We start from the raw sequence: 8,595 nt of genomic DNA on the forward strand, positions 1-8,595 counted from the left end.
ACTGAGAAAATCGCCTTTAAAATTGTCCAAATAAAGTCCTTAGCAATGCATATTACTAATCAAAACTGAAGTTTTGATATATTTACAGTAAGAAATGTACAAAATATCTTCATGGAACATAATCTTTACTTAATATCCTAATGATTTTTGGCATAAAAGTAAAATCTATAATTTTGACCCATACAATGTATTTTTGGCTTTTGCTACAAATATACCTGTGCAACATAAGACTGGTTTTGTGGTCCAGGGTCACATATTGTAATACATTAGCCTGCGATCTGAATTCAAATATTCAATAAAGACATGAAGGTTCCTCATATTTAAACATTCCAATAATACATTAACCAAACTTACACTACTGTTTAAAAGTATGGGGCTTTAATGTTTTTGAAAGAAGTCTCTTGTGCTCACCAAGGCTGCATTTATTTGATCAAAAATACAGTAAAAACTGTGAAATATTATTACAATTTAAAATAACAGTTTTCTATTGTAATAAATTATAAAATGACATTTAATTATGTGATCAAAGCTGAATTTTCAGCATCATTACTCCAGTTTTCAGTGTCACATGATCCTTCAGAAATTATAACAATATGATTTGCTGCTCAATAAACATTTTTAGCGACAACTTTTTATCTCACAATTTTGACTTTTTTAATTTTTATCAAATAAAAAGGCAACTGTGAATTTTTCAGACAGTTTAGACTTTTTTGAATTTTGTGATAATAAAAAGTAATTGTGACTTTTTATCTCACAATTCTGACTTTTTTCTCACAGTTCTGAGAATTGCGAGATATAAATGCAGAATTTCGAGATACTGTATAAGAACAGAATTGCAAGAAATTCTCACAATTCTGAGAAGAAAACCTAGAATTGAAAGATAAAAAGGCACAATTACCTTTTTAAATTTTTTTCCATGGTAGAAACTAAAAAAAAGAATTACGAGACGTAAACTCAGAATTCTGAGAAGAAAAACGGAATTGTGAGAAAGTCATACTTCTGAGTTTATATAAAAGTATTTTTATAACAAAGTCAGAATTGTGAGATAAAAATTCGGAATTCATAAAGTCAGAATTGTGCGATATGAACTCAGAATTGCGAGAAAAAAAAAAGGTCAGAGTTGTGAAATAAAAAGTTGCAATTACCTTTTTAAATTTTTTATTCCATGGTGGAAAGAAAACAAAACAAAAGAATTGCGAGAAGTAAACTTAGAATTCTCTGAAAAAAAAACGGAATTGCGATTTTTGCGAGTTTATATCTCGCAATTCTGACTTTTTTTCTCAGAATTTCATATTTCATATCAAAGAAAGTCAGAATTGTGCGATATAAACTCGAAAAAAAAAAAAAAGTTTAGAATTGTGAAATAAATTACCAAGTTGCAATTACCTTTTTACATTTTTTATTCCATGGCAGAAACTGGCTTCCATAGTTCCATTTCAACTGACGGACAACAAAACAGGTGAAAACAAATTCCATAGACGCACACTGAAGGAAAGAACCGAGCAATACAGTATCTAGACCAGAAGGATCACAAAGACATGAGGATGCACGAGCTTAGCAACCACCGAAAACACCCTAGCAACCACCTATAGCACCCAGGTAGAACATAATGCAAGATTATTGGTTCTTTTCCAAGGAATCACAAATGATTATCAATTTATACCTAGAATGCAAATCATTTTGGATTAAAATGTCTGCTAAATGTGTAAATAAATAAAGATCAACTCAGCAACCACCCACAACATCATGCCGGTGAGTTTTACACTTGCAAAAACAGAATATTTAGGAATCTACTTAATATTATTGATACTTCTACAATTTGAACCACCCAGAGCATGATATATCTGTTTGCATTTGTCTAAAGCCTCAGATGCACAACTCAATCCACTGTGTGAGTGTGTGTTTCTCCAGCTGCGAGCATGTGGCTTTGATTATTGGCCGCTCTGCCCAGGGGGAGTGACTGATTGAAACTCCAGACTCCGGCCTGGCAGAACACTGTTTATTATATAGTCTGGCAATTATTTCACTCATGATTGCTAATTTCAGGAAATTAGATTTGTGTGAGGGAGAGACAAAAAAAAAAAAAGAGACGCATGTGCCTCCGAATGTATAATGCATATGCCATAGAAGGATGATGAGGATGACTTCACAAAGGTACTATAGCCTACTTATTGCGCGCAGCTCATCCAATCAGATTTCAGTACTATAAATTTGATAGTACTTTTTCAGTAGCATTGCTTTCTGAAGTATTATTTTTTTTTTCGTTATATTGATGGCATTTTTTTTTTTTTTGGAACCATGAATCAAATCAACCTATGGAAGCCCGTTTCCATCACTCAACAAGGTAATTGTGACAATTCTGACTTCCCAAGAACGATAACTATAAAGATAGCTATAAAGATAACGATATTAGCGTCCACACCAATGGACGATATCGTCTGTTTATTCTAAGCGCACGCTCGTCTGCCACTTTAAATTCTCGAGCTTGTTATAGCAGGATGGATTCTGATTGGCTGTCAATGTTTGTATCGTTCATATGACATATAGCGAGTTACTAACATGTTTGCTAGCATGATTCTAGCATGATTATCATGTTACTAGCATGGTGTTAGCATTTTGTTAGCATGATTACCAAGTTAGTAGTATGATTCTAGCATGTTACTAGCATAATGATAGCATGTTTCTAACATGTTTAACAAGTTGCTAACATGTTTCTAGCATGATTAGCAAGTTACTAGCATGTTGTTAACATGATTCTAGCATGATTAACAAGTTACTAGCATGTTACTAACATGTTGTTATCATGATTAGCATGTTACTAGCATGGTGTTATAATGAGTGGCAAGTTACTAGCATTTTTCTAGCATGATTAGCATGTTACTAGCATGTTTTAGCATGATTAGCAAGTTACTAGCATGTTGTTAACATGATTAGCAAGTTACTATCATGTTGTTAGCAAGATTAGCATTTGTTAGCATGATTCTAGCATGATTAGCAAGTTACTAGCATGATTAGCATGTTAACAGCATGTTGCTAGTGTAACGGAGGCCAGCGAGTAGGTGCTGTGCAGGTAAACCTCACTCCCCTGATCACAAGAGACGCACTAGCGACTGATGCTAGAGGCTGCAGTCTTTAGCCTCCTTGTTAGTGTGTCCGCTTCCCATGCCGGAGACCTGGGTTCGAGACCCACTCGGAGCAAGAACGAGGTGTGGCTGTGAGGACCTGGGAGAGAGGGATTATACTAGCATGATTAGCAAGTTACTAGCATGTTATTAGCATGTTGCTAGCATGATTAGCAAGTCACTAGCATGTTGCTAGCATGTTTAGCATGTTTCTAGCATGATTAGCAAGCTACTAGCATGTTGCAAGCATGATTAGCATATTACTAGCATGTTTCTAGCATGATTAGCTAGTTATTAGCATGTTTGCTAGCTTGTTTCTATCATGATTAGCATGTTACTAGCATGTTGTTAGCATGATTAGCAAGTTACTAGCATGCTGTTTGCATGTTTCCATGCTAATACAGTTAAAACCAGCTAAAACCAGTTGATTCAGTTAAAAAAAATGCTAAAACCAGCTTAAAACCAGCTACACCCAGTTGATTCAGTAAAAACCCAGCTAAAACCAGCTTAGGCTGGTTGCCTAGTCTTAGCTGGTTTAAGTTGAAAATATCTGGGTTAAGCTTGGTTGGTCTTTTAGCAGGTCTCACAGCTTGACCAGCTAAGACCAGCCTGACCAGCTAAAAAGTTGCCAAAACCACTTTAAAACCAGCCTGGGAGACCAGCCAAAGCAGCTTGTTTTAGCTGTTTTTTTTTCAGTAGGGAGTTTTTAAGCTTTGCTATGGCAGTAGACAGCTTAAAAACACCATAAGTCTCATTGTATAAAAGTTTTCACACCTTCAATGAAAGTCTATGAGATTTTAGGTGGTTTTGATAGTCTGGTTTACGAAAACCATAAGTCGGATCAGTTAGAAAAGATATAGCACACCGAGTCAGACCAGTCTGAAGGTCTGACCCGAGTTTGGTGGTTGTAGCTTGAAAGCTCTAGGAGGAGATAGCGTTTAAATTTTGTCTCAGAAGAATAATAATAAGTTTAAATAGTAGATCAGTAAGTTGGCTTTCTCAAGCCAAGTTAATTAATTACTCTCTGGGAAAAATAAATGGGATTTTTACTTCCGGAGCCCAAGTTGAAATAGTCTTCATGCCTCATAAACGGTTTCTCAACGTCTAAAATGCTTCTCCCCGCGTCTGTGAATCTTTGTTGGGCCGTTTGGTGAGATGAAACCAGAGGTTTACCGCGGAGGCGTCTGGAAAGAGCAAATCAAATCAATCAATTTATTGCTCAACGGCCTCTATGAGAGAATGAATGGTCCAAAACATTGGCAGCGTGGATGAATTTCATTCTTGAGATTTCAGAGAGTATGATTTCTAACCAAGAGTTTGTAGAAATATTTCATATGTCTGCAGATTGTATGATATTGATCCTCTCCAGATGTACGGTGAGGGAAAGCGAACCCTCAGCAATCATAATTCAAACCCTCTTAAGATGTTATGACAGAAATGTAATTAAACTTAAATCACTCTCATTAATCACACCAACCTTCATCCAAAAAAAAAAGTGTAGTGTGACATATCTGAAAACCTAATCAACTATCTGTAACATGTAAATCATATTAACAGATATCAAATCATGAATTATTAAAAAAGAGCACTTGTTTTGGACAGCTTTTATATATCAGAATTGCATTTAAAATCCATGTATATATATATATATATATATAATTATTTTTGTCTTTAAACTTTGTACAATGTTTACATGCAGCAGATATGTGTTATAGTGTAATGTAAAATATTACATAAAGTCGCTTGGTACATTACAAAAAATACCATATTAAATATATAAATATATTTATACCATCCACGGCACTAAATGTTCATAATAAATTAATCAAGAGTCTCTTTTAAACAACAGGAAGCTTCACAATATCAATTTATCCTGTAAATAAAAGGAATTTTTGCTTAAAGGGGTCATATGATGTTGCTAAAAAGAACATTATTTTGTGTATTTGGTGTAATGAAATGTGTTTATGCAGTTAACTTTACATATCTTCTTTATGCACCAAGAGCTTGCACTACAAAGAGAAAGGAAAAATTGAAATTGCATCATATGACCCCTTTAAACCACAAATCTTCGCGAGCTTGCAAACCGTTAAGCAAAAAGCTAAAATCCGCACGTTAGCAAGCGATATTGGTGCTAAAACCACATAGCAACGCCAAGGCTATCATGGAAGCGCGGGTTTTTTTTTTGTGCTGCTGTAAAATCATAGTAAATTAACAATGTACAAAGTTTTAAGACACTATCTGACATTTTGGTTAATCTTTTATCGAATCAAAATGGCATTTGACTGAGCTTACCATAGTAAGAGTCTCTATAAACTCGACGATCAATATTTGTAGATTATTCTGATAAAGCTACTGATCTCTAATGACGAAAGAAGCGCGCGCCCGTGATTGCGCGTCCGCGAGTGCTCGGTCCTGCCCCCAGAACGCGCAGCGGACACGCGCTCATTAAAGCCCTGACAATCAGCCTCAACGCGACTTTCTCTCTGTGTTTCTCCTCTCAAAGACTTTAAAAGACTCTCTCTCGTCGCGTTTGGATAAATGGATCTCTCTGTGGTCGTGCTGTTGTGTTTGTGCGGGTTTCTGCGGGGCCAAGGTGAGTTTACTTCAAACATCACTGCTGCTATTACAATACATTCATGCAGAGTTTGCAGAAAAGCGGAGTTTTTATGACATAATAACATGACTTTACACTCGCCTCATGTCCGTCTGTCTCCATGTGCTCCATTTCCTCAGACTGTTGTCGTATACAAGTGTTTAAACGTGTCTTGAAAGCAAAATAAGATAAAAACAGAATAGTGTAATATAAAATATTACAGAAAGTCACTTGGTACATTACAAAAAATATCAGGTATTGAATAAGTATTACATGGTATAAATGTATGATTCAGTGAAGTATAATATATTTATTACAAATTTTGCTAAACTTACAATGGGGGGTATGGTATGGTAAAGTGTAGTATAGTATACCATAGTATACATAGTATATACATAGTATAGTATAGTTAGTATATAGTTAGTATAGTATATACATAGTATAGTATAGTTAGTATAGTATAGTATATGTATATACATAGTATAGTTGTATATACATAGTATAGTATAGTTAGTATATAGTTAGTTAGTATAGTATAGTATATGTATATACATAGTATAGTTGTATATACATAGTATAGTATAGTTAGTATATAGTTAGTTAGTATAGTATAGTATATGTATATACATAGTATAGTTGTATATACATAGTATAGTATAGTTAGTATATAGTTAGTTAGTATAGTATAGTATATGTATATACATAGTATAGTTGTATATACATAGTATAGTATAGTTAGTATATAGTTAGTTAGTATAGTATAGTATATGTATATACATAGTATAGTTGTATATACATAGTATAGTATAGTTAGTATATAGTTAGTTAGTATAGTATATACATAGTATAGTTGTATATACATAGTATAGTATAGTTAGTATATAGTTAGTTAGTATAGTATATACATAGTATAGTTGTATATACATAGTATAGTATAGTTAGTATATAGTTAGTTAGTATAGTATATACATAGTATAGTTGTATATACATAGTATAGTATAGTTAGTATATAGTTAGTTAGTATAGTATATACATAGTATAGTTGTATATACATAGTATAGTATAGTTAGTATATAGTTAGTTAGTATAGTATAGTATATGTATATACATAGTATAGTTGTATATACATAGTATAGTATAGTTAGTATATAGTTAGTTAGTATAGTATAGTATATGTGTTGTATATACTTGTATATAGTTGGTTGTATTAGTAGTGTAGTGATTAGTATATATTATATGCTATATTATTACATTACAATATAATTTATTATATACTATATTGTATATAGTAAATATTCTATTACTATTTACTATAATGTATTAAAAATGTAATAATAATACATATATAATATATACATATACACACACAGATGTATTGATGTCAAAACTAATTTAAATACATATTATATACATTTAAATATAAATACATATAAAATATGTACATATATTTAAATGCATTTATATATTTACGCACACATTTATATATTTAAATATTTATTTAAATAAATAAATAATTGTGTGTATTTTTTAACATCACGTCTTTGTATACTAAAACTTTAAATGAGTCTCTTGCTGATCTCTTAATGAAAGGCTTGTTCTCACAAAACTATCATTTACCCCTGCGGAGGTGTTTTACTCTGAGTCACAGATACTGTGTGGTAGAAGAGGTGGTGTGAATATTTAGATAAGGGGGCGTGGTCTGGTTTGCAGTAGCCAATGAGGGTTTGCTATGCGGGATGCAGCCCACAGCACAGCACACAAGATGCTCTTTGCTGCCAGATAGTGAAGTTGCATTCACCAGCCGGGGTTGACTAGTTATCCTAACTATACCAGGACTGGTAGAGTGTCTGTATCTGAACATTTACTCAGTTCTCAAGAGATTCATTCCTCACACGTTCTTGCATTCAAACGTCACCGCACAAATGTGGTTTGTGGGCGGAGGTCATAATTCAGAACAACAAACTGTGTTTAAACAGCGGCAACAGAACTGGACCAGTTTTCTTGAACAGCATCATGTGGGTGGTGTTTTCATAGATGGGAAGGTCGACCTGGCCTCGTGCACTAATGCTGTTCTTAATTCACTTTTAAGAGCATTTTATCTCAGTTTTATTGGGCTTTAAAAAGTTTCTATTACAGAAACAACTATTTTCATTATCTACTGTACAGCACAGCTATAATAAACCACCTGCAAATTATTCTGGATAACTTTTATTTTATTTGATATAAATTTTGTAATCTAAAATTATTTTTAAAGGGGTCAGATGATGCGATTTCAAGTTTTCCTTTCTCTTTGGAGTGTTACAAGATTATAATAATTTAAAAAATATATTATGATGAAAATATATTATGATATATAAATACCTTATGCAAAAATCAAAAAATCTAATATATAAGATATTTAAAATATATATTCATTTTTAAAGCTATTAATTATAAAATTAAATATAACAATATTTTATAATGTTTAATTTAAAAATATAAGATGATCATAAATATCTTATGCTAAAATCAAATATTCTGAAATATATTTCTCAAATATTCCCCATTAATAATATAATTAATATATGTATTAATTTTTATATTTTGCAATGTTTAATTAGAAAACAATTATGATTATAAATCTTACGCTCTAATTTTAATAAAATATCTGATCATGATATATCTATTTTTGATATTTCAGATTCTCAGAATCATTTCAGATTCATTTTGTGTCTAATATGCATGGAAAATCAGCTAGATAACCCCTTTATCATTGACAAAAATCTATTTTTATATTAAAAATATTCATATATTTATATTAATTCAATTAAAGCTGCAGTCCGTACGTTTTGCCTCTTTGTCGCCATCTCTGTTTGAAACCTGCAATTGCAGTTACTTGTG

At 32.4% G+C, this 8,595-nt stretch overlaps 1 long non-coding RNA gene across 1 annotated transcript in view; it reads right to left on the minus strand.

Moving 5' to 3' along the window:
- Positions 1 to 623: 623 nt before the first annotated feature.
- The window catches only part of LOC107673632 (uncharacterized), an 8,967-nt gene continuing 995 nt past the window's right edge, over positions 624 to 8,595 (minus strand). The window contains exons 2-3 of the long non-coding RNA XR_001632420.1: positions 7,610 to 7,612; positions 624 to 636 (exon numbers count right to left, since the gene is read on the minus strand). This is a non-coding gene — a long non-coding RNA (uncharacterized LOC107673632). The remainder of the gene's footprint in view (positions 637 to 7,609; positions 7,613 to 8,595) is intronic.

The sequence above is a fragment of the Sinocyclocheilus anshuiensis genome, unplaced genomic scaffold (genome assembly GCF_001515605.1).
Source record: "Sinocyclocheilus anshuiensis isolate Anshui unplaced genomic scaffold, SAMN03320099.WGS_v1.1 scaffold688, whole genome shotgun sequence".
In the NCBI taxonomy this organism is placed as follows: domain Eukaryota; kingdom Metazoa; phylum Chordata; class Actinopteri; order Cypriniformes; family Cyprinidae; genus Sinocyclocheilus; species Sinocyclocheilus anshuiensis.